At 41.0% G+C, this 26,997-nt stretch overlaps 1 protein-coding gene across 3 annotated transcripts in view; it reads right to left on the reverse strand.

The window, feature by feature from the left end:
• The window catches only part of LOC138265631 (ephrin type-A receptor 3-like), a 451,343-nt gene that overhangs the window by 232,876 nt on the left and 191,470 nt on the right, over positions 1-26,997 (reverse strand). The gene's annotated exons all lie outside the window — the stretch shown is intronic.

Here is a 26,997-nt window from a genome sequence, read left to right on the forward strand (position 1 = left end):
AGTGGCTCTTCCCTGCTATCAATGATATTGGTTTCATCCTCTTAGCATGATATTCGTGGGTTGTACTGGGACACTAGTAATCATAGTCATTACAATACTAATTATGCCCATTGTGCAATATAGCAGCTTAGAGCTATAGCAACAATTGGACCATAGAGAGTTTCATTTATAGCATATTAGCACATAACATTTTAGTTGGCATAATAATGCAACAACAATTGTGACGCTGCTTTATAGCAAATGGCAGTACGTGTCATTTATAGCACCTTACCACTTAGCATGTTAGTTGGCATACTAATGCACCAACAACTGTGACAATGCTTTAAACTGTTCCGGCACTTCTAAAATTGCTTGGAGGATATTTTATATATACAACTCCCATGCTGACATTGTAAATAGAGATAAACATATCCCAGTGGATAACCAATATTAGCAAACACAAATGTGTAATAGGTGGGTTCAATTATCTGCGTTATTACAACATTTGTTCGATTTATACCCTCATGGTTTGATGAATGTTTACAAACAGCACTTTACAATAAGAATATGTGTACATCTATTAGCAAATTGGTCCTTTGTCATATTATTCTGTGTCCTACAAGCTAATTGGTTATATGGGTTGCCAAAGCAGTCGGCTGAGTACCGAGATACATTGTATTATGGCACACAGCCCTTTCTAATACATGTTTATACTTATCCAGGTTGGGATAACGAGATTTTGTATTCTATGTTAGACTTTGTAATCAAAGTGGATGTTATGACATAATATCAAGTTGAAACAGTTGATTGTTACAATTTTATTCAGACAACATTGGATGTTAATATGGTGTGTATCTTTGATAATCACATTCTTACAACTCTCCTGAAGATGTGGTATGTGTGCTGGTGGTGAATAGAAATTATCATCAATACAAGAGTGATTCTATGTGGCACCTGGGCTTGAGTTAAAACCAAATATTCTATATGTTATTATTGCCATACTTGAGTGCAAATTTGAACAACTATGGGAGCATTAATAAGATCATGTATTATACTGTCACCATGATAGAGGTATACATTTTTGTAATGGTTCACAGTCGCTATTATTGCACCAAGGTTGGATTATCCTCATGAGTGTCTTTGCGAATGTTATAATCGGCATTATCTTATATGTGCATGAAGGTTTAATATGTATGATTTTCACAGCAGCAACTCTGCCATACTATGAATGATCAACGTGATTCTGTGTACTGTCATGGAACCCGCACAGGGCCTGGAGAAACCACCTGCAGAGGTCTAGTGTATCGATGTCAGGAGCAATGCAATCTACAAAGGACCATTTTTAAGTCACTGTGGTGCGGGGATTCAGGTTGCCAGGTTGAAGGAATAAGCTGAGATGTGTTGGTGTCCTGGGTGTGTTTTGGTACGTTATAACTAATGGAAATATTAAAGAGGCAATGATCTGAATCTTCATAGTGACAGACCTCTTTGCTGTACATACCTCTAGCTGTGGTGCGGCAATGTGTGTGTGTGTGTATATATATATATATATATATATATATACATGTATATATATATATATATATAATAATAACTTCACAGAAGAAAGCAAAGGTTACAGGGACATTATAGTTAGAAAATTGAATTAAAAAGACATAGAAATTCACTTATTAAATCAACAGTTATAGGGATATTATTTAAGGTTCTGAATGTACAAGCACAGAACCATAGAACTTCAGTAGTTATAGTTATGGCTATCTCAAATAACTATAACTCGTGCCCTAAGGGAACTATAACTCGCACCCCTGCCATGCACCGTTATCTCATCAATCATTTTATTACTAATGTTACATTGATATTTATAGTGATGTTATAAAAGATGTCATGACTGTTGTAATATCTGGGGTAATTAGCAGTGCATGGCAAGTTATGGTTACCGTAGGGCATGCGGCCAGGCCCTGCAACCTACCCCCCTATGTACACCCCACCACGAGCAATGCATGCAGCCTTCAGCACGGCACAGCAGTAGTTGGCCACAGGGCCAGGCCTGCGGCCAACTCCCTATAAGCACACAACCCCGTACCATGCACGGCCTTTGGCCATGCATGGTGGGGGTTTGTCACAGGGTCTGGCAACCCGTATATGCACCCAATTCTTTGCAACACCTGGCCTTCGGCCATGCATGGCGGAGATTGGTCACAGGACCTGGCCTGCGGCAAACCTGCCATAAGCACCCAACCCTGCATCACGCACGGGCTTTGCCTGTGTGTGGCGGTGGAGGGCAGCAGGTCCCGGCATGCGGCTAGGCTCTTTTACCCAAAACCCCATTAAGCGGTCACCCCTGTGCCACACTCAGCCATGGGAAACAAAAGAAGAGGGGTTGGGGTAGGAATACTCTAACCATCTAGCCTTGGTGCTGGGGTGTCCCCTGGGACCTCACCGAGGCAAAAAATAATTTTTAAAATTCTGTTCCCTCAAATTCACAGTCCCTGGGATATGGGGGGGTCCAGGCAGCACCCCACCACTAATTTTAATTTAGCCCCTGGGAGGTGGTGGTACCGAGTATTCATACAGTCCCAGGAGGGGGGTCTCTCTGGCCCCCCTCAATTAATCAAATAATGCCCCGGCAGGTGGTGGTCCTTGGGGCTTATTTGAGCCCATGGAGTGGGGTCCATGCCACCCCCTCCAAAATGAATAATAAGCCCCAAGTAGGTGGTGGTCCCCGGGAATCTTAACAGCCCTTGGATGGGGGCCCTGTGGACCCCTTCCTTTTCTGTTGTATTCTTGAGTATGCCCCCAGGACCTTGCCCACCTGGGGGCTTTCTATATGGGTCCTAACTATAACTATGTACTGGCGACCACGAGAATGATATATATCTATCACTAGATAGATAGATAGATAGATAGATAGATAGATAGATAGATAGATAGATAGATAGATAGATAGATAGAGATATATACATATACATATATATATATATACCCACATATACATATATATATATATATATACACATATTTATATATATATATAGGCTGGTGGCACCACTCCCGAGCCACTTTTGGCCCATTGTACCTCATCCCCCGGGTCTTCTTTTATTATAAAGAGGGGGGAGTGTATCACCCCCCCATGCCCTTATGAGCCCCAAAGACCTCATCCTCAAGGGACTTATCTCCTTTTAGGTGGGTGTCCAGGTGGCCCGTGAATCGCCCACAAAGTCCCATGTTGAGGGCAGCGGGGTGCCACAGGGCCCCCACGACCTATCCGGCTCCCTGCAAGCAAGTATCCTTTGTGCATTGAGTACTGCATTTCTTCCGCCCATTGGGAGCAGCTGTTTTTGTTTGTTCCTGCCGGATGGGAGTAAGCTACGTTTCCCTGCCTGTAGGAGCGCAGACAGGCATGCCACAGTCTCCTATATTAAAATAATGGGCTTCCCGGGCCCATAGGTGGCTGGGTGATGAGGGCACACCTCCCTCCCCTAATAAGTTTTTTGGTTAAGGAGGATGGGGACTCCAGGGCCTATTCAGGCTTGGGGAGGGGGGCTGCACAACTCTTCCACTTTTAATTAAAATGGACTCTGGGGTATGGAGTTCCAGGGGCCTTCATAATGCTTAGGGAGCTGGAGGCCACTCACCCCCCTCCCCATTATATATCACTGTATATCACTGCTGCTCCTGGCTGTCATTTCTATTTTTTTTGGATGCCTGTATCCACAAAAGTCCTGTGGGACTTCCCCAGGATTTGGACTTTAAAAAAATATATATTTTGCAAGAGGGGGTACCTCTGGGACCTCTCTACAGGACCTAAGTGAGCAGGCTATGCCTACCCTTCACCCTTATATTCTTTTTTTACTATAACTTCAGGACAAAGGACTAAGTCACGGAGTCCTGTCATGGCTGAAACAAAATGGCTCTATGTTTTGAAACTGAGTTTGAAAACTCTCGCAAAAGTACCTCAAACCCTACCATCCAAATATTTTTGTAGCTTAATATTTTAAAAACTACTGAATGGATTACACCAAATCACAAAAAACATGGTTTCTGGACCAAGATCTAGCTTCCTGACAAATGTGATATAAATCCATTCAGCAGTTTTTGCAGTAGTGCTTCCTAAAAAGCTCTATGGAAAGTGCATGAAGATTTTCTGTTTGAGGTTCCCGTTTTTCTCAGCACCCACTTGATGGATCACCTAAAATGTTTCATGCCCAAACTGGGCAAAAAAAGAGAAACGTTTTTGAACATTTAATAGAGTTAGTCAAACACCGGCAAAGTTATACATATATTAAAGAATTAAAATAAACTTTTAAACTTTTGTTAGAAAATGAAAAAGAATTTAACTCTATTCACACATAACTTTTAACAAAATGTAATATATATTAAATACAAATAACAATATTACAGCGGGAGACATAGGGCCTCATTATGACTCTAATTACCGCCACATTATGACCACCGCGGTCGACCACCAGCACCACCAGTTGGCATCAAGAAGATGGTCTGGTTTGTTTAGACACAATGGTCTAACAGCGCCACCAAGGGGATTATGATCCCCTTCTCTGCTAGTGGTTTCATGTCGGTAACCCCACCATGAAAAGGCTGGCAAAGACGCGGTGCCCCAGGGGGGGCCCTGCACTGCCCAAGTGGTTGGCATGGGCAGTGCAGGTGCCACTCTAGCCAGCCCAGTTGCAATGTTCACTGTCTGCTTTGCAGACTGTGAACATTGTGATGGGTGCTGGTGCACACTATGCACTAAAGCATTGCCACCAGCTCTATTTCAAGATGGAGACAAGGCTGTAAGCTGTTGCCTGCTGGGCCAGCGGACAAAAACTAAGTTTCCACCCACTGACCCAGCGTGAAACTCGGAATGGCCCCGGTGGGAGTCAGCCACGTTGGCGGCAACCTCCCCATCGGAACTTCGCCGGACGGGCTCTTCTGTCCGCAGAAGTTGTAATTAGGCCCATAATTTTAGCATTCTTTAAGAAATTTAAATTAAATAAATACATTTAAAATAATTCATTCAATACACATAATTTAATTAATAATAACATTTTATTTGATGAGTTCTAAATAATTAATAACACTTGAATTTTATTTCATTTTTACTTAATAGTAAAGTTCTGTTTTTGAAGATTAATAAACTATAATATACGTCTCTTTATTTTCCCATAGGGAGGTCTCCATCTACGTGTGAAAAATTTATTGTTGTAACTTTACACTAATAAATCCTGTTGTAGAAGACATTGAAGTCTACTTTTAGGTGTAAATATACATGGTGAGATGATGAATAGCAGAAAAGTATAGACTTACAGCTAAGTTAACAGTAAATATTCATATGAGTAAGTCTGTTGCTGTGCGTATATGGCAAAAAAATCAAATTTTGAATGGATCAAAAATCTAAATTTAAATTTAACTGATTACCTGAAAAAATGTTTTCTTTGCAGCTATTACTCATAAGGTGGGTATCTTAATGTTAGGTTTATAAATGAAATGTATACAACGATAGCTTTGCAAACTGCATGTTCTTATGATCGTTCCAAGACACAGAAAGCTGGTATTGTAGCATTTTGCTTATAGTCCCTGCTAAATTATATTCCAAATTTGATATCTGTGACATGCCCTAGATTTGAGTTTTGAAAGTCCAGTCATCCAACTGGGTGGGCTTGTGTAATAGAGCTATCCCCATTTGTTTTCATTTAACAGCAGTATTGCCTGAGTTTGCACTTGTTACTTTCAAACATGGTGCACAAGGGTGAAACCTAGAGGCATGTTTTTTGTCCCCAAAAACTGAGACCTGCGATGATTTGCAAAACATAAGAAGCAGAGGAACGATACCACTTAAAAAATGAAGCACAGGACCATTGCTCCCTATTATACCTAACCTTTCGCCCCCACACCAACTTCTGTCTTTCATTTCCATACTCCTTGTTACAGTGTACTGTCCTTATACCACAAGAAGAGCCACCATTGAGATATACGATGCTGTTGATTCGTGCACTACATCCTCTATGTTTATACCTTCAAATTAATTCCAACACTGTAGAGTGAAATCTACTGTGAAATGGGAAAACAGCATTTAACTCTAATACACACAATACAATCTCCCAACATGACAGCACTTTAAAAGTCGTATTATGATTACTGAATGGAGCAATCAAAATAGCAGGAATTTAGCTGCTGGTAGAAGAACTATACTAGATTGTAAAATAAGTAGTCCAAAAATATTTTAAGAAGGGGCAAAATGAAAGAACCTCGGCACTCCTAGAATCTGAACTTAGACTTTATGATAAAAACAAAGCGAGGACTCTAAGGATAGTGTCACATCGGGCAACACTGCTTAGGCAACATCTGGCTCCACATACCAGGCCAAAGTCAAACTCAAAGGTTCCCAGCTAGGGTTACCACCAAAAGCAGGGGAAACCCAGCAATAGAGAGAGATGGCACGTTAGACTGAACATTTGTAAGGAAAACCCAGGACTTCTTGGAAGAAATCTCTTCCCAACAGCGCTCTGCATAATTCTTTCGGCGGCAGCCAGGGGGCCTACATAGATAGCTAGATCCGGGCATCAGGGATCGATGGACCCCACCTCTGAGCCAACAACAACTCTGCTGCGCTGATCAATTATGCAAAGTAAAACTTCGACAGCATTGCAGCACTTGCTGGCTTGAAAGTGAAGTGGAGGTGAAATGAGAAAGCAAGGCATGGCGGTTGGCGGAGGGGGCACGTTATAGAGGAGGAAAGCTAGGGGAGGGAACTGCATGCCTTAAAATGCCGACAACTTCAGAGGAGAAATGAAAGGAGGCGGACGTGTCAGCGCTCATCCCCTTTTCGCGAGGACGAGTTTGCTTATTAAATATTAACGGCCCGCTGACTCAACGCTGTGTTTTTTGACGATCAATAGCTTTTAGAACGTATGCCCCTTATGCTGCAGAGTCCAGGGAGACAGGGCTGCAAGGAAGGAAAAATACTGAACACAAGCATGCGAGCTGCTTTTTTAAGGAGAATCTGTACATTTAGCAGCATGGTGGTAATAGAGCCCTACTCAACACTATTGTAAAGAGAGGACGTAGTCTAGCAGTCTCAAAGTTGTAGGGGTGGCCTTTAGGTGCTATACCATCGGACTGTCATTACTTACTGATGATTAGGTTAGATGTGTAGCAGAGCCAGTCTAATTCAATTGTACTTTGCTAAATAATTCACATACCCAGTGCTAAGGGAAGGAGCAACTCCCTTGGTTTGATGTAGATATCTGTCCCTTCTCCCCCTGGAGCCCCATCAATCAAAAGATGAAGCGCTTTGCATAAGGCTCTGACAAGGAAGGCCATAGTAGTGTGTTCAAGCAATGCTTGGTCACAGGGTGAGGTAGGCTTGTCTCGACTTACAGAATAGCAATCAGACAAAGACATTTGGGCCATATACCTTTCCCCTTAAACACGTGGTGTGGTGTTCCTGGTCCGTCACCACCTAGACATGATGGGTTTCTTGAGGGCAGAGAAGGGCGGAATAAGAGGAAGATGATTATGAGATGGATAGGAGCAGAAAAGGAACAATATTATATGAAGACGAGATGGTGTTGGAGCAGAATGGAAGGTAAAGCAGACAAAGTATTGGAGACAGAGTAGCAAGGCTGAGAAAGAAAATTAAGCTGTCAGGAGAGAAAAGAAGATAAAAAATGGCAAAAATCAGGTGGTAGGGAAGTACTGTAGACAAAGTAAAGTTGGGTGGCAGAGAAGACTAAGAATGAAAGATGACAGAGCAAGATGGCAGAAAATGCAGAGCAGAATGGAAACAAAGGAAAAAAGATGCACCAAAGAGTAGCAAAAACGGCTGGTGTGGAATGTGGCAGAGAATTAACGTTCGGAAGATAAATTATGATGACTGTGAACAGTGACAGATGGCAGAGAATGAAGGCAGAAAAAGCCAAAAACATCTGCAGAGAATGCTGAACTGCAGAGAATGATGGTATATGATGGTAAAGAGATGCCACCCAAAAAATTAGTTTGCCTCACCTGTGACCACTTCAACACAGTAAAACATACTATCTTCATTTTGAGTGCCACAGTAGAATCGCCTGAAAAACATATCGTTTGAAATACCGTTTGTATATGGTATTATGTTGGTTCAGCACCCACTTTCTGTGCTCTGCAATGCAGAATAACATGAAAAAATATCTTTGTGAACAGGTATTCTCCACTACCACATTTGTTTGCCCACCCACACAATTTTGCCTAGGTAATACCTTGAAAAACTTGGTAAGCAAACACCTAGAACGGAGCACGATTTACCATAACCCATAAAGGAATCTAAAGGTTCAACTGAATCAGGCAGAATGGCATGTTGGTAGCCTGTACCATCTTACCCGATTCCTGGTTGAGCAGATGCAGACTCGCACCGAGTAAATTCAAAGATCTGTCCAAAGAGAAATTCCTCTTGCTCCAAACAGGAGTTGCTTATTTTAATTTAATTGTTAATTCCATTAAATCTACTCCTGGGGAAATAGGAGGAATTTCTGTGCCAAAACGTGCCCAAATAAGGGCAACATTTGGGGGAATGGCCCAGTAATTCTGTAACTCACGTTAGTCTCCATTCCACACCCTGTGTTTTACCTCTCACTAAGCTCTGTCTATGCCTTTCTTTTTTCTGTTACCAACTCTTCTCCTAATTTTATGCAAGATGGTCGTTGCATGAAATAACCTCATGTTCTGGGACATGGGAAATTCCTTTAGCTACTCATGCGTACGCCCCTCTTCAGGGTTATGTCGTGATTTGTTTCGCTATGTCCACACATCTCTCACAAAACCTATAATATAAGACTGTCAGGAAGCTGCCCAACCTTAATTTCTTCTCAATTCATTGCAAGTTAGCAATCACTGCACATATATTAGTAAGATCCTTCAGAATATACACTTTTAGTACACTAATGTAAGGACTATGCCGGGGAAGTAGAGACTGGGACTTACTTTAGGAAAAAGACACAGCAGAATCGGCACAAGCACCCTTGTGAGACTGTTGCAGACTAGCCTATAGAGCCAGGACTATTCACCTGGGAAGGTCAAGAGGTAGGACTACATGGTCATGAGCGGTAGGACTGCTTTATATAGCCGTCTGCTTCCCTTGAGAAGGTGCTTGGAATCTTCTATTTTTTACTGGATTCTTCGTTGTTGCTGTAGTTCATTCTTTATAGCTCCCCTACTTCATGTTTGTTGTTTTGCTCCTTGTTCCCTGACTTACTGCCCAAACTTTGACCTTTTGGGGGATTATGATTTGACTTGCTTTGCTTCGTTTGCCCCTCCTTTCCTCTTGCCTTCACAATTGCTTTAAACCTGGAGCTTACTATTTCCCATGCCAGGTTCCTCCATGTTGGTTTAGGTTCACTGAAGCATGACATTCTGAAGCGGGGAGGCACAATAACAACAATCACCATTGTTATTACATTGCTCCTGGCTGTGAACTATAGTAAATATTTGTCTCTTTTCCACTTATACTATACCCTCTACGTTCACCTGTATGAACATTATTGTGAATTCCATGAAGTCTGAGCAACATACACCAGCTCTCTCTTCTTTCTCTCCCTTCCATTCTTCTTTCCTTCCATGGTTTGGTCCTGATAGCTGTGTTTGCTCACATACTGGGAAAATAACGTCTCAGGGAGTGGGGCAGATTGTAATCAGACTCTGACCATCAAGATCGGCAGTTCTTGACAACATCGGTCCCGATGCGCCACTTTTCTTGTGCCACCCCTGCCCCATTTAACAACACCATGGTTGCACTGTGTTTACAATATGGCGCACCGAGGCACTCGCTTCCACACTAGCGTCATAGTTTATGATGCAACTGTGGCACTTTGCTAGATTAGCGCCATATAGCGCTAGTGCAGCAAAGCACTAGGGAGAACCATAGACTACTATGTCCTGTCACTTTAACGCCTGCCCCGAGCAGGGGTTAACAATGACAGAAAATATGTTGCAGTGAAATATTGTAGGTTTCTCTGTGCAATTCTATGTGGCCTCCCTGTGTAAGAACGCCCACCCTTGCATGAATTATAACTGGCGCAGATATAATGTGGCACAAGGGGTTACAAAGTGGCACAATGCTAGCATTGCGTCACTTTGTAAATATAGAGGAGGATGGCCTCCATAATGCCACATTAGTGTAAAACAAATTACGCTAGTGTGGCGCTAAGAGGTCTTTTCAATCTGGCACCACCTTTTAAGCAATCAGCACTTAAACGCTGGTATGAGAATAGCATATTTTTCAGTTATACCAAGAGTGCTCAATATTGTTTCAGCACATTTCATGAAATTCTATCTAAAACTTGATTTTCAAGGTATTGTTTATGAATTGTGTGAGAAAAAAGAGCAGCAATGGATCTAAATGGAAAATCTACTTGTTGGCTTTTTGCTTTTTGCATAAGCAAAACAACACATGTAAATGAGTTTTGTTCACCTATTTTGCTTAAAAAACAAGAATAAATGTCCTGCAGGTAAATGTTCCCACAAAATGTTTTGTAGCAGATGTGTGTCATAGATGTACCCGAAAAACATACAATAACTTCTCATTTTCTGAAATCTAGGCACTTAATAATATTTCTTTTTATTCTGAAATGCGCTCAACCTCAAAGCGTTTTGACCTGGGCACACGTACGGTGCTATTTTGCACTGTGACTAATAAATAAAGAGTTAGAAGGAGGGAATATTGTTATTAAAGTTTCTTACTAAATTAAGCCACACGCCAGCCCATTTAAATCGCACATATGATCAATAATTTAAATGGAGCAAAAATTAATCTTTTATGCTAGTGAATGTTTCATTCTCTTCTAATGTTAGGCTGAGCCTTAGGAGTTGCTAGGTTCATTGAGGTGAAGGATATAAAATTTAAACGACCAAGAAAGAATTTACGTGCCACAAGCAGGAAGGAACATGGAAGGTAATCAGTAGGTTAGGGATATGTTTCGTGGCACGGCAATAGGCTGACTCACACAGCAGGTGAGTACTCATTTCAGTCTCTGTCCCTTCCAACTAAGTTCAGTGTCACATATCATGACTAAGAATGTAGTTGGAAGTGGGAGGGTAAAAATAATCATACATTATACAAATCTCACAGAGGTCGTAGACTTTGGAGAAAGACATTCTCAGACTGAAGTGCTACTGATCAACTACTTAAAACCGACAGGATCATACAGCAGACATACTTCACCATTGAATGACAGCATGCCGAATACCAAGGCTTTTTACTCTTTATTCCACCTCATGCTTCTTTCACCCACCACGAGACACTCTCTGCTCCTGTATCTTACTTTTTCAGGTTCTTTTTCATCTCTGCTTTCTTTCTTTGTCAATATTTTCCATCTTTTCTTCCTCCTTCCTCCACTTTTCTGTTTTTCTCTTCCCTGCTCTGGGTCAAAGTCTGATGAGGAAAAATAAGTGACAGTCCCCAACAAACACTGGAAAAGACACTAAGCTTCTATGTGAGAGCTACTTGCTTTGGCAACGTCTTTTAGCAATGTTGTGGAGCAGTGTGGCTGTTATGCAGCATGGCTAAAAGTTATATAAAAAAGCACTATGATGCTGGAATGGGAAGCTAAAAAAAAGTGCTATGACTTGGCCAACACTAGCCATTTCATGCACTTTTTTATTTCTTATGGTGGGTGGGCCAACACAGATAACAGGAAGGTGGAGGGTTGGGTGGGAAGAAATAGACAACATGGACAGTAGGAGAGTGGGGGTGGGAGGAAAGAAGCAAAATGGACAACAGGGATGCTAGTGGTAAGGAAGAAGCAGCAGGGACAGTTAAGTGGTGGGTGATGGGATAGCTGTGCTAGCTCGAAAGAAAAGCAATACATCAATCACAGCACCAGTAGCCTCCTAATCTAGGTGAATCAATCAGTACTTGGTCCATGCTCCTGGCGAAAGAAGAGAAGGTGAAGCTGGCACATCCTTCCCAATTAAAAGGCAGCAAGAGAGTTACAATGAAGCTCATGAAGAGTAAGCAATGTGTGGGCTACGCGCACTTTCTAGTAAACAATATCTCTTTCAAGCAAGAGTGCATGCTCTAGCAGCTTATGCACTGTCACAACGAGAAATAAAAATGAGTCCGGTAGACCCACCTGCAACCGCAGTTTATGCACTGGCCCCAGGTTTCACTAATGCCATAATTATACACAGCTCACAGCAGCAAGAGTGCCTTGATTATTATTAGTATGCCAGTGCATTGGTAATTCGAAGCCCTTTGATCTGTCAATGCCTTGGATTTTCAAAGTTGTTTGAACAGTTAAGACCTGGACTTCAGGCAGTGCTGGGAATTGCCAGAACAGCATACTTCTCACCCTCTTAGAATTGTTGTTGTGAAGATCTTTCATAAGTCTGGGAACTGTGAGTGTGTATGTTTTCCACACAGCCCTTGGATCTGCTAGAAAAGGGTCTTGATTTCTTGTCTCTGGTTTCCACGCTAGGAGACAGGTCCTGTTAGTCAGCTATCATGTTGCTGCGCCTCCAGGGCAGCCGTCAGATAACGTGCATGATGCGCCTGACACCACATCTTGTTACTGTCTATAATGAACACGACTGTGGCTGCCACTGCAAGTCTGCTGAGGAAGGACTTGGACTTGTCAAGGCCGGGCTGGGTGCATTGTGACAGCCAATGAACAGCTGCGTGTCTTCAGAGAGCATTGGCCGCTGAGTGCTATGGCAGGAAAGGTTCTGGGTGCTTTTGTGACACGACTGTCCCAGTCCTCTGCCTGCGCTGCCCCTCCTGTCGCCGCCATTCATATTTAATGACAGGCAAAGAACAAATACGGAGGCAAATGCTTTGTTTTCAAGTGGTTTCAGAGAACATCTCAAAAGCCGCTCTCGAGGCCTGCTCTACATATTGGAGAGGGTATGTTTCCAAGACAACTGCAGAAGATGAGGGTCACAATTTATTTGATGGCTCAGGGCCCTCACAGAAGTTGTTATGGAGACATAATGCCAGGACGGCTGCCACCTTTAATCACAGAATGGATGTCGGCGACAGTGGGGAACTCATGACTAAGTGTGCCAGCTGAAAGTACAGACATAAAATGACAAGAATTACACTTTCTGTTTGGCTCTATTTAAACAGCTGCTAGGTCTAAGTGTACCCAAGCATGAATGCCCGTTTCTGTTCGCCATTTTGTAGCCAGGCAGTGAAGCACGGCCGTTGGAATAACACACAAAGAAAACAGTGTTGTTTTGAGACAGCACCATACATTGGATGTCTGAAGTACTTAGCTTTGGACCGGCTTCCATGAATCAGTTTTGTGCGGCATAAAGTTAGTCAACAAAAGTGGAATGGGCGTGGTTAGAAGTGTATCCAAAGTTCAATGTGTAGAGATTTGAGATTGCACCGTCCAGACGAGGTCGAAAGAGGCTGGAATTTTGTGTGTTAACTTTCAAAGGGGATGTGCCATGGATTACGAAGCAGAACGATCTATTCTGAGGCAAGGACAGTTTGTCAACAACGACACAGATTATGAAGGATAAAAACAAGGAAATTGACTGTGCGCACAGAATTCACCAGTGATCAGATTTATTCCAGAATTGCCACCCTTCAAATTTGCACGTACTAACTAAAATATTTAGAACATTAAGAACACATTGAACTATAATGGAAATAGGCACATTTCCAAGCTCAGTGATTGGATTATCTTTACCTCGCACAAATTAATCGGAATTGTCACTATGAGGGGCCTTTGGTCACAGGCTTCCTGAACTTAACATCTCCATACAACTTGTAGAAAGAGGACATGCTCCATTTGGTAAAAGAACAATGTTGCCCTGTAAAAGTGCATCTAACAACATCTAGCGTTTGCTGAAACAGATTTGAGGGAACAAACAGAAAAAAAGATTTCACTCTCACTACTATATAACGTACTGTGCCATCAAGTAGTCTCTTTTCTCTCAGCATCTTTCTCCCACACGTTCCTCTCAAGTTAGACATTTATTCGTCTAAGAGTTTTCATTCGGCTGTACAAAAATCTCATAATTTCCTTTGGCATAATTATGTATATTATGCAAAATGTTTTGAAATTACGCACATTACATGAAATGCAATCCTGCCATTCAGTGCTATATTGTAGTGTGAAATGTGTTGCTGCATCATGTTTAGATACAGGGATGCGTTCCCACTAAAAAGAAAAATAGTGTGAAACACAAGTGCTGAGAACAACAGCTGCTTGTGTTGTGTTTGTTCACTTTGTTCCCATAATCCAGCAATAGGAATTTGACCAGAACAGACTTGAAATAACATGCCATTGCGTAGTAGTGTAATTTCAGGAATTTGGCATGACATAGGTAATGCAAAATGGCTGAAATTATGCACTATTCCGCCAACGTAATAAAAATTTCGCCTGGGCCTTTTGTTAATAAAGTGAAGATCGCATGACTACTAGACAGATGCTCAATACATTGCACGTTTCAGGTATATGTGCTACATGAACTTGAGAATGGAGCAGAGTAGGAATGATCAGGAGTCACTACTTCCTGCACAGCAGGTCAGGTTGTAGCTCAGCAAGAGGCATACCAGGTACTTTTTTGTGCTTAGAGTCAAGGTACTTTTTTGGGGTTTCACTCTGTTGAGCAAACGTATTTTTTCCCTCACTCTCTCCACATTTCTGTTCTAGACCAGCACCCTCATTTGTCTCTCACAACTGAATAAGAATTGTAATGAACATATAATCTCCCAGGATACATACTCGTGTGAGATAGCTCCTTCTTGGCGTAGTTGGGCTCCTTTGGGAACAAATGGTTCTTAAACTATGCACACTCTGGAGTGAGGTATATCGTCATTTATTGTGCTGTTATTTAATCTATCTAGATTCACCTTTATAGCACTCTGTAACTACACTTTAGGAATTCTGAAAGTAGTGTTGTCTAAATAACAATCTGTTGTTGATCTACACTTTCCCAGATAGTAATAATCTAAATAGTGGTTTGGTTCCAGGCTGAGCTAGATTGTTTTTTTTTTCTTTTTGGGTTTCTTATCCGAATGCTCACCGAGACTTTCAAGATTTAATTATAAATTCAGTAGATACAAATTCTGAGCTAAATCCCAATGAAAAGCATACACCTTTTATAATTTGCCCTCGAATTGCTACTTTTAGCCTTGTCTCTGTGGACTGCTTACCATACACACAGAGGCATTAATTGAAGCCTCCCTTAAATGGGTAAATGTAGGAACACATTTCATGTAAAAGGAAACATTAAATCCCGCTTGATTGAATACAAAATCGCAGTTTTTCCCTGCAAAAATGAATGTCTGCAACCTAACTTCCTTAGAATGGATACTTCATCACCATAAAAAGAGAATATGTTAAACTGACCTTCAAATGTCCCTTCAGTTAGGAAACATACTCCATTTTATGTTTAAAGTTAGCAGTTTCTAAACTAAGTAGAGTTACACACCCCACACAGTTTGTTTGACCCAATCTACTGACTTGGTCTGTAGTCATCTAGTTGTGGCACAGACCCTCGGTTATGGTTCTTAAGGAAAAAACACCCACAAAAGCCATGTAGCGAACAGGAGTATCATGAATTGTGGCTACTGCACACTGCAGTTCGTGAATTGTGACTATGCTTTCATGAAACCCTATCACCCCTGCAGGAGGGGGCATCCTTTCAAAGTATGACAACTCTCTTCAGTACGATCTTTGAACAACCACACACTGGCTTTCTCCTCTACCTCTGAATGAAGGCCAGGAGCATGCCTGCAGCACTCCTGTCCGGGCATCTGATGGTTGATGAAGTGACGGGACTGACACACCAGCTTGATTAATTAAGGTAATCCACATGGGTTTATTGCCACGAACAAGTACGTCTCCTTCCTTCTTCCCAGTCACATCCAACTGCCCCCAACCGAACCGCCGCTCTCGCTCCCACATTAAATTCCAAACCCCCACGGCACCATGACAACATAACACATCATAACACATCTCCCTCCTTTCTGAAAATCTAACAAAACTAAAACAAATATGCTAGTATAAAACATATACTCTGTAAAGTGTACATAACAAAAACATGACGAATATAACATTACGTTGTTTTGAGTTGAACATAGTCTTCCAAGTAACGAGGTGGTTTCCGAGACCTTTGACTTCGATAGTTCCCATTTAAACCTGGAGTGCAATCCCCGGGATTAACATCACATCTTTGAGAAAGATTGCTTCCAGAATGGTCTTCGGGAACTCTACTCTTGGACGTACAGCCCAATTCCTCATCACTCATCATCATAAAATTGTTGCCACTCGACACCTCACGCATCAGTCTCACATCTCTATCACTCCCTTTTTGATATAATGCTACTCTCCGTCTATTCCATTTGTTACCATTCTCTACCACCACATACTCTTTACACGCTTGCCTGACTTTGAATGGACCCATAAATTTTGAAAGACCACCAGATAACCTTCCTCGTTTGATCTTCACCCAATCCCCTTCGACTACATCACTTTATTTTTCCATTTCGTTTTTAACATCAACAGTCTTGGGGTAACCATACAACATCCAAGCAGGGGTTAATTTCGAACCAGGTTTCCTGCCTCTCATCATTTCAAACGGAGAACAACCTGTTGCTTTGTTAATGGTGGTGCGATGAGCCCAAACCATATCCTCCACCATTTTCGTCACATCTTTCTCACTTTGAATGGCCATAAGAATGGTACCTTTCACCAAACGATTCATTCTTTCCATCATTCCATTAGCCCGAGGATTGTATAAAGCAGTGCGATGATGAATAATCCCCTGACTGTCAAGAAAGTCCCTCATCTCCCTTGATGTAAGTTGAGTCCCATTGTCAGTTATCAGAATACGCGGAATACCCTCTTCAAGAAAAACTCTGTTTAAAGTGTCAATGGTACTTCTCGTCGTGATGTCCTGCAGGAATTTGACTATGATCCATCTTGAATGAACATCAACCATGACAAAAGCATGTTAAAAAATATTCCTTATGCCATGAATAGGACCAATAAAATCTAAGCAAACAGTACTCCAAGAAGAACATGGGTCTTCTATGTGCCCACACACACTCGTGGCTCCAGTTTTTTATCTTTTTTCACTTTCCTTGCAAACCACACAATCTTCCACCCATTGAGAAATCGAATCGTCCATACCAGGCCACCAAAAATTCTCTCTAACTCTTTTTTTTGTCAAAGTCTGCCCCAGATGACCCTCATGAGCCAATGCAAAAATCTTCCTTCTGATACCCTCTGGAGGTACAAATTTGTCATTCCTCATTAATAGCTTCCCATTAATTAATGTCAATTCATCAACTAATTTTACATAAGGTCGCACTGCTATACTGACTGCACTCTCTCTCCTTTTTCCCCTTAAAACCATTTGTACCACTTCACTCAATATAGTACCCTTCTCCATACACCGCTCCCAATCTTCAGCCCCAAATGTGCCCGCCCCACAGTCTACCACATCAGACAGCCAAGCTACCGCACCTTCCTCATCTCCACAAACCACTTGTTTGTCATTGACATCTTCACACCCCCAACGGCAACCTAGATAAACAGTCCGCTTGAGAATTTCTCCAACCAGGAATGTGTTCAATCACAAATTTATACTCCTGCAACTTGGAGGCTAGTCTAGCTAATCTGGCAGAGCCCTTACCAGCCCCACCTGGACTTAAGATTTTTAGTAGGGGTTTGTGATCAGATCGCAACGTAAACTGTATGCCCCATAGAAAGGTTCTAAAATGCTCCACAACCAAGTAGCAGCTAACGCCTCATACTCAATCACGGAATAGTAATGTTCACTCTCCGTTAGGGAGCGCGAAGCAAAAGCTACTGTTACTTCTCTCTTGCCAACCACTTGCGACAACACTGCTCCTACGCCACACGCACTAGCATCCACAGTTAAAATCGTCTTGCGAAGTGTGTCAAAAGGTGTTAATATCCCTGCATTACAAATCTCTTGTTTCACCGTGTCAAACGCATGCTGTTGATCAGGCTCCCAATTAAAACTATTACCTTTACGTAACAGTTTCCGTAGACACTCTGTTTTCATCGCAAAGTTTTCTACAAATTTGCTGTAATATTCAATGAGTCCCATAAAAGAACGCAGTTGTTCTTTGTCACATGGAACAGGTACAGACTTAATAGCCTTTAACAAGTCTTCCTTGGGTTTAACCCCACCGCCAGAAATTGTGTGGCCCAAGTATTCTATTTCCTCAACCAAAAATGTACATTTGTCTTTCCTCAATGTTAACCCTGCTTCTCTGAGTATGCGCAACACATCTCTGAGAACTAAATTGTGCTCAGTTTCTGTCTGACCAAAAATCAGAATGTCATCCTGAAAAAATATTATGTTTCGTACCCCTCTAAAGACATGTGACATTGCTCGTTGGAAAACACTGGCGGCTGAAGACAGTCCAAAAGGCATCCTGGTGAATTGGAAAGTGCCTTCCATAGTTATAAATGCTGTAAACTGCCTGCAATCCTCATGCAACCTAATCTGATGGTATGCACTCTTGAGATCTAACTTAGAAAATAATTTTCCTCCCTTAAGCAATAACAAGAGTTCATTTATATTAGGTAGGGGAAACACATCAGTCACCACAAATTGGTTCACACTTCTCAAATCCACACAGAAACGAAGTTTTCCATCACATTTCTTGGTTATAACAACTGGAGAAATCCAGGAAGACGCCTCTACAGGTTCGATGATACCCTCTTTCATCATGTCATCTAGCATTTTCTTCACTTCACTCCTAACTACTATGGGCACCCTCCTAACCCTGTGTTTCACAGGCACGCCACACCACACCAATGTGATTAACTAAGGTAATCCACATGGGTTTATTGCCTCGAACAAGTACGTCTCCTTCCTTCTTGCCAGTCACATCCAACTGCCCCCAACAGATCCGCTGCTCTCGCTCCCACATTCCATTCCAAACCCCCACGGCACCATAACAACATAACACATCATAACAGTTGAACACAGCAATGATCAAAATACAGTAACATTGATTGAGAGACAGACCCCTGCGAATGGGAGAAGAGCAGACTGTCACTTACAAGCCCCAGGATTCATCCTTCGAGCAACTTCTTTTACATTTAGCCATCATTTGCAGCCATAAGAATTCAGAAGAAACTAACACCTCTTAACCACAGGGGGTGCAGTCACCATGTTGAAGGGTCCACGCTGTCAGTGTCTGTACTGGCAGACCCTGCATCATAGCCCTTGAGGGTGATACTGAGGGCACCCATGAGGGTTGTGACAGTGTATGATTGCACTCACCTTTTGTGGGGCCTGTACAGATCCCATGAAGGTTTGGCTGAGCTACCTCTGTCTCCCTGCTCTGCAATCCAGAGTGCATCCACTAAACCTCTGAGATACTATAGGCGCATCTAGCATCAATCTTTCGATACTGATGAGATGCCTCTATCCAGTCTGTATGAAGTGCACCATGCGTGGGCGTGCAAGGGTCAGCCCCAGGTCATGTTTGCCATTGAAAATCCAGCACAAAGCATACTCTCCTTTGCTGGATTTAAATATAGCTGATGTATTTTCTCCATATTAGGTCTTTACTGCTCACAACTAGGCAACCTTGATATATGCAACCTTGGCATTTGTAAGACTAACGATTGGCGCTGAATAAAAACTTTAGGCCCTGCACACATTTTTATCCTATAAATCACTGCTTACAAATCATCTGTTCAATAGATTTTTGAGGATGACTGTCTTGCTTCAATGAATAGGGTTGAAGATCAGAACACCAGCAATTTAAAAACTTTTGCAAAGTTTCTATCAAGTTAGACCAAACTATCATATCAAGCAGGTTCCTGCCCAGAGCAACAGATTTGGGGTGAATGCCATTCTGGATTCTCACACCGTTGAGTGGCAACCACTACATTTTTCATGTTTCTTTTTACCTAAGGTTTAAACATAAATGAGGAGTATGGATGCATTTCTTGTTTCTCAAAATGATGGTCCCTGAGATCAAAACAAAAAATGGTTGTGCCCTGTATGCAGACTATGGCTGTTGAAAGGGAAGAGATCTGAATCATGAAGTACTATAATTACTTGGCCGGACACCGTGAAAACTTCTTGTATGTTAGAGGCTCCTTTCGGGGATGGATTGGCGATGGGACTCACAGCCATTCATCCTTGAATGGTGGAAGCCCTAAGGAGATGGTGCTTCTTAAGCTCTGTTGATACAGTGGCTTGCACCTTACAACCCCACACAAGTAGCTTGGTAAGTGGTCCAACTCCAACCGCAGGAGAAAGACAGCCACTGTCAGATAGGAGCATAGATGGATAGGTTTCTTGCTACCTGTGAAACCACGCTTCTTTCTCCTCCAAAGAGCATCCCTGTACATTGTTTCACATGTCAGTGCCACTCAGTAGTGCATTTGTAGATATGAATTCATGGAGGGAAACGTGGTTTGAGGGGTTAAATGGCCTTTTCGGTCCTCTTGGTTTCTGTCCCCTCTTCACCCTGCCCCCAACTGTGAGCATGTTTTGTGACATGCTGACTACCTTGCATTTTGCAGTACTCTAGACTAGTGTCGTCCTATGTGCTCCTCATGCATTACCAGCTACAATGTAGGTGGGAAAAGAAGCGTTGTGATTTGACAAACTGGGAAAATGTGGAAATTATCATGACTAATATTCTGTTCAGATTGGGTAATGTGGAAATTGGAAAAACAAAGATGTTTTTATTTTCAAATCAAGGAAGAAACTGCTATAAAAACAATTTTTTACATAGCAGGAGAATGTAGAAAATGACATGGAAATAGAGCATGGTGAAAAAGTTGAAAACCTGCCTGGCAAAGAGTCTTTTCCATACAGGGCCATTGGCTGGAGACCTGGCATGGAAATGAGACATACCTGGGCATTGTAGAGATGGGTATAGCAGTGGCGCTTTATATAAGCATAGCAATGTGTAATCTGCCATTCTATAATGCGTTCCCTACTGGGGCAATGTAAGAACTAGCACTTTATTTTTAATCAATCTGGAAACGACTTTAGAAATGACAGTCCAAATACAGGTTCTTGGAGCTACTATCATGACAATAGTGGTGTTAAAGGGGTACCAGATTAATAGAAGTGTCAATGACACTCACACCTGCAGAACGAAAATGACCAACAAGCAAGACAGCAGCCACGACATGCCCGCCACCAGAGTGGGTGCCAAAAAATAGAGCAATGCAGTGCAGGGAACCAAAAATGGCAAATTAATATGATATCCACACAGGAGTCCTCTTTCCTAAAAGTCATATCAAAGGGAAACCACATAAAGTCTTACCATGAGGCTAATAAGTATTACCCAAATCTGATCGTTCCAGTACTCTAAGCAGTTCAGCCATTCATGATCAAATGATAACTCTTCATGTGATGTCCTGAGGGAAGGCTTATCACCCTAACATAAAACATGCACAGCATTCATCTTTGTCAATGATAATACCCTAAATATATGTGAACCTTAGTCTCTGTGTTATTTCTGACAATCCAGTCATCCTATTCACCACAGGTAAAAAGTATTTTTCAGCTTTATAATCTGTGCTGATGTGTGCTCATGTGTGTGGATGTGTGGTGTGCCAGTTGTGATACTAGGTAAAGGCCATGTGTTCAACTTGGCAGCGTAGTTACCGCAGTTACCGCACCCTTTAAATATTGATACTGCAGCGTGCGGTATCTACTAGGTGCAGAAAGTACCTTCTATTTCGACAATTGCTCCATCAAATGCTGAATTTAGTGTTTTCCCGACAAAGGGCATTATTTAGAGTTTGGCAGATTAAATACCCCGGCACAAAAACAGAGGGCATCCCGTTCGACTTACTATAAGTTCTATGGGCTATAATGCACTCGTAATAGAGCAAACAGGATATCCACCACATTTGTGATGGCGTGTGCTATCTGCCAAATAAGGCCACATATATTGTAATTTAATGCCCTTAAATATTAATAGGCTTGACATGCTGAAAACTGCAAAGTGAAAATATCACGGGAAATCTCCTAATTCCAGTACCAGCGCAAATAGGACTTTTGCCGACCATCCAGAACCTGCAGGCCCATTTGAAATCAGGGCTTAAGAGAAGATTTGCCTCTTGAATAATGTTCTTCTTTATTTCAGAGACAGTCTTCACATCTTCTTTCTCTCTTTAATCAACAGTTATCACTCCAGCATGCTCTCTCATTATTTCTTCGACGTGTCAAATTCAACAACAAAATTCCTACGGTGGTGACACTCATTTTATCTCAGTGTTTATGGTCAGACTGCTAGCCCTAGAGAGAGTTGGACGAGGGTGTTAAGGGTCACATCCTAGCAGGGAATATGGATCTTCTGAACCTCTGTTTGGGTTTGTGAGACACACTGACAATTGGGGTGCAGTGAGCCCTCAAACCCCTTGGCACTGGTGACCCTGCGGCTACGCCACTGATAAAAACAAAGTTTATTACTACTTTATTTTTCCATTTTGGGGGCATGTTTTTGGTGGGGTGATGCTTCTCCACCCACTTGGAGGGGCCGCTCTACAACTACACTATTTTTTCACGCTCCTCTTTCGCATCTCCAGTATAGCAGGTTCTGCTATTACATGTGCTTCTTATTGCAGCTTGCTGTCTATAAGCTCCAGTTTCAATGATAACATCTTACAGAAAATATGCTTCCAATTCTCTGGGGAACTGCCTTCTGCAACCACAACATTTGCTGCATTATTAAGGATTTCCTGATTTTGACACATAATCCAAAAAATGTTTGTAGCTCAAACAGATCAGATACTAAAATGCAACTGCACTTGTTGCAGCGTAGTGAAATGCCCTTCATAAAAGTTGAATGGGCACCTTTCCGTTTCATATTGCTATATTTGGGTTTTAAAAAACTGGTACTAATGTGGTGAAACCTTTACCCAGATGCAAACAAAAGACACAATAATGAAGCAATGATATTGTAGAGAAACAAAGGCTCCAGTTCCTCGTTAAAAAGGTAAGTTTATGTCTTCAATTACAGCAACCAACGATCTGTGCCAACACTTGGAAATCTAGATGCACACTAACCGTCTCCCCTAGAAAATATCTAACATTCTACCCACATTACAGCCTCACATTCCATTCTTGTGCTGCTTATCCCAGGAAAAGAATACAAAACATAACACATATTCTTCTTTTAGAAAACTAACAACAAAAGAATAACCTGAGAAAGTAAGATAAAAAAAAAAATATATATATATATATATATATACAAATATATACAAAACAAAAGTCATAAGTTGTATACAGTATATATATCAACATGCAAGATATATTCAATCTTGACATCGTCTTCCTAATCCATTTATAATTACTACTTGTTAATATGTTATACACTCTAAGAATTTGGCAGTTACATGTTTGGTTTTAGAACATTTTTTCTTAAAATATCTTTAATTGTAATTTAATTAGATTGCAAACAATGTTTAGAAGTAACTTCTGATTCATTCATTACCACACTTTCTCCGCACAAAGGTGCATCCACAAAGACATTATTCTTGTTACAATAAGGCATATCCATGAAGAACTTATTCTCACTATTCTTCTTGAGAACCGAGTCACCATCATTAGACTTCACCCAGTAGAGAGCTCTACACACTTGCACTCTGCTCAAATTCCACATCCTACCACTTTGTACCTTCACAGCGTTATCATAAACTTTCAAAACCCTAACAGGGTCTCACCTCTTTGGTAACTCTTTTTCCAGAAACTAATAATCAGCTTCCTGATCTGAACCCAGACACCCAAACAATTTTTAAAGCTCCAAGGCTTTCTTCTACTTTTCCCATCTCTTTCTTCATTTTTCTTTGATAAGTTTTGACCTGTTTCCATTATCTTCTTGTAACCAATGTTCACATCAGTTTCCCCTCTACAATCCTTCAACCACCACAGAGCTAACTTAGGTCCAGGTTTCCTCCCAAGGAGCAATTGATTGAAAAGGTGAACAAACTGTAATAGAATCAGGATACCGTAAAATACGATAAAAAAGTGGCCTGCATCATTTTAGTTCAAGGGAAACCACCTTTACATGTCAATTGCATAGACTTTATGAAAATACAATTAAATTGTTCCATCTGACCATCAGATTGAGGATAATAATGGTCAGTTCTCTTATGTTTCACGCCACACAAGTAGTTCTCAAATTCTTTACTGACAAATTGGGGTCAATTATCCAAAACAAATTGTTCAGGCATCCCCTCTCTGCAAACAACATCCTCCAAAATCTTGATAACTGTCTCAGAAGTTACCTTATCAGACATCCTTACTTCACTCAGAAACATAATTAACCAAAACAATGGCAAAATGTTCCTTCTTACGGACTCTAGAAAATAGACCCAAAATATCCACTCCCAACTATTTCCAAGGTCCTGAAGCCAACTCCATAGGCCAGGATTCAGTAATACGTAGCTTTGCAGATTTATTATTGTTGGTGCACAATTTGCACCCTCTCACTAATTCTTCTACCATGCCATCACTACTTGGGTGTGAGTATAACTCCGAATACACCGCTTGGTAGCAGACATTCCTATGTGTCCTTCTTGATCCCTTTTAAAAATCTCTGTCCTCCAGCCCACATGAGGTACAACTTTGTCACCCCGAAACAAACAAAATCCATCATACATCAATTAATTTCCTATTTTGAAAAAAATAGCTGTTTCTCCACTCAACTTAGTCTCCTCTGGCTAACCCTTTATTGAATGACTTTCTCAGAAAGAAATTCACCTCTAACTCATCACTTGAATAGTTCCAATAATAATATCCTCATAATAGTATAAGGCACTTCAGAATCATCCTTTAATTCACTTTCAGGTGTCTTCACATCCAAAGTTAAACGTGGAAAAATTCAGCATGTACATTCAGTCTCCAAGTACATACTCCATTCTAAATTGTTACAAATGCAATTTTGCCGCCAACATTGCCAGCCTAGCTGTTAGACATCTGCCATCACCTGGAGAAAGAAATTACACCAGTTGTTTGTGATCTGTTCTTTTCACAAAAACTTGTTCTCCATGAAAACTGTCTGAAATGAAATGCTGTCCAGGTACATGCCAAGAACTCTATCAATCACTCTATCAATCATGAAGTCGTTTCTTTCTGATTCACTCAGCGCACACTATACATATGATATCACATGTTCTGCAGAATGTTTTCTTTGTAACAAAGTAGCACACAAATCATAGTTGCTGACATCTACCACCACAATATACTCTTTGCCCAATTTGAATGATTTGAGAAATTGGGTATTTGCTAGTTCTTTTTTAGTTCCACAAATGCATTGTGCTGTTCAACATCCCAAATAAATTCAATTTTCTTACTTAATAATTTGCCTTATCAATGAATTGGGAGTAGAACTCTGTTAATTCCAAAGATGATAATAACTGTTCCTTAGTTCATGGAACAGGAGCATCTTCTGCTGCTTTAATATGATCTTGCTTTGGTTTAATACCATCTTTCGTAATGCAGTGCTCAAGATATTCCACTTCCTCACATTTCAATTTACATCTAGACTCTTTAAAAATCCAACCCTTCTCTCCTGGATGTTGGGGAACTTTTCTTAGATTAAACAAATGTTCCATCTCATCCATCTTGAAATGCTATGGCATCTTGTATCCCTTCCAATGTTTCCTTCATCAATTTTTGAAACATGGATGCTGCACTTGCCAAACCAAAAGTCATTCTACTAAATTGAAACTTACGTTCCGGGGTGACAAATACAGTCAAATGGCATGACTCTTCTTGTAGCTCAATTTGATGGTAAGCACTGGTAAGATTTAAAGTAGCAAAGACAGTTGCCCCTGCCAACGTCTTAACATGTTCATGCAGATTAGGCAGTAGATGCCTATCAATGCATATTTCATTAGTCAGGCTTCTGAGAAAAACTGAAAACGAAGATCATCTCAAAGCAATGACCAGAGGAAAAACCCACGGTGACAATTCTATTGGCTGAATCATAAATCCTGCAACATCTCTTTTAATTTATTTCTATATGTAAGAGGAACATTTCAAACTTTATTTCTACAGGGACCGCATTTTCTAACAATTTAGTTTTGGGTTTGAAACCTACAAACTTTCCCCATTTGTAAAAAAAAAAACATTAGGATTTAATTTAATTTTAATTTCTTGTTGATAAGACTATCCCAAAATGGAATTACTTTTAGCAGCCACATACATTTTCCTCTGACTTTTTTCTTTGTTTAAAACATATGTCTGCTCAAAATAACCAAGCAGATCAATCCTCTGACCAGAATGGCCTACGGGACACACAACAGGCTCTATGCATTTTTCACCCAACCAATTCAATGACTACAAATCTTTGTTGATAATGCTGTATCACTCACAAAATCTACCATCACTTCCACTTATTTCCTTTTATTTGTACCTCACACTTAAGAAAACTACTTACTCTTTCACCCTTAATACATAATATCACATTAGGGTTCAACATTTCATTGTCCTCTTCATCCACCACACAATTGACACTTGACTTGTTTCTGGTTTGCTCTTACATACTCTCCAAAAGTGTACTTTTTCCTACAATGGTTACAGGATTTGTCGACAGCAGGACATGCTTTCAAATTTACTAGCTGAAAACTAATGACACGCCTTAACAACTAGTAAATGTTTTATATTTGTTAGCAACCATTTTTTTTCTTTGTTTCCTTTAACCACATTTACCATTGCATTATACTCTGGTCTTTTCCAATCTCTGCTACCATTTTCACTAACCCCTCTAATTTCTCATACAAAATGTTATAACTGTTCAATACTCCTAGCAGTACTAACTGTGGCATTCAACGTCATGTCAGTTTCTTCCCAAAGCCTTTCTCATACTTTTTGCTTTTAGTCTTCATGATGACCTGGTCCCTTAACTCGTGGTCATAAGTAATGATTTTAAACTTGCATGACAATGTTAACGCCCTCAGAGCCGATACATACTGTTCTATGCCTTCTTCCTCATTTTGCACCCTTGAATAAAACTTGAATCTTTACATAACTGTGTTAATTTTTTCCCATATCTAGTTGTCAATT

Source organism: Pleurodeles waltl, chromosome 11, assembly GCF_031143425.1.
Source record: "Pleurodeles waltl isolate 20211129_DDA chromosome 11, aPleWal1.hap1.20221129, whole genome shotgun sequence".
Classification (NCBI taxonomy): Eukaryota; Metazoa; Chordata; class Amphibia; order Caudata; family Salamandridae; genus Pleurodeles; species Pleurodeles waltl.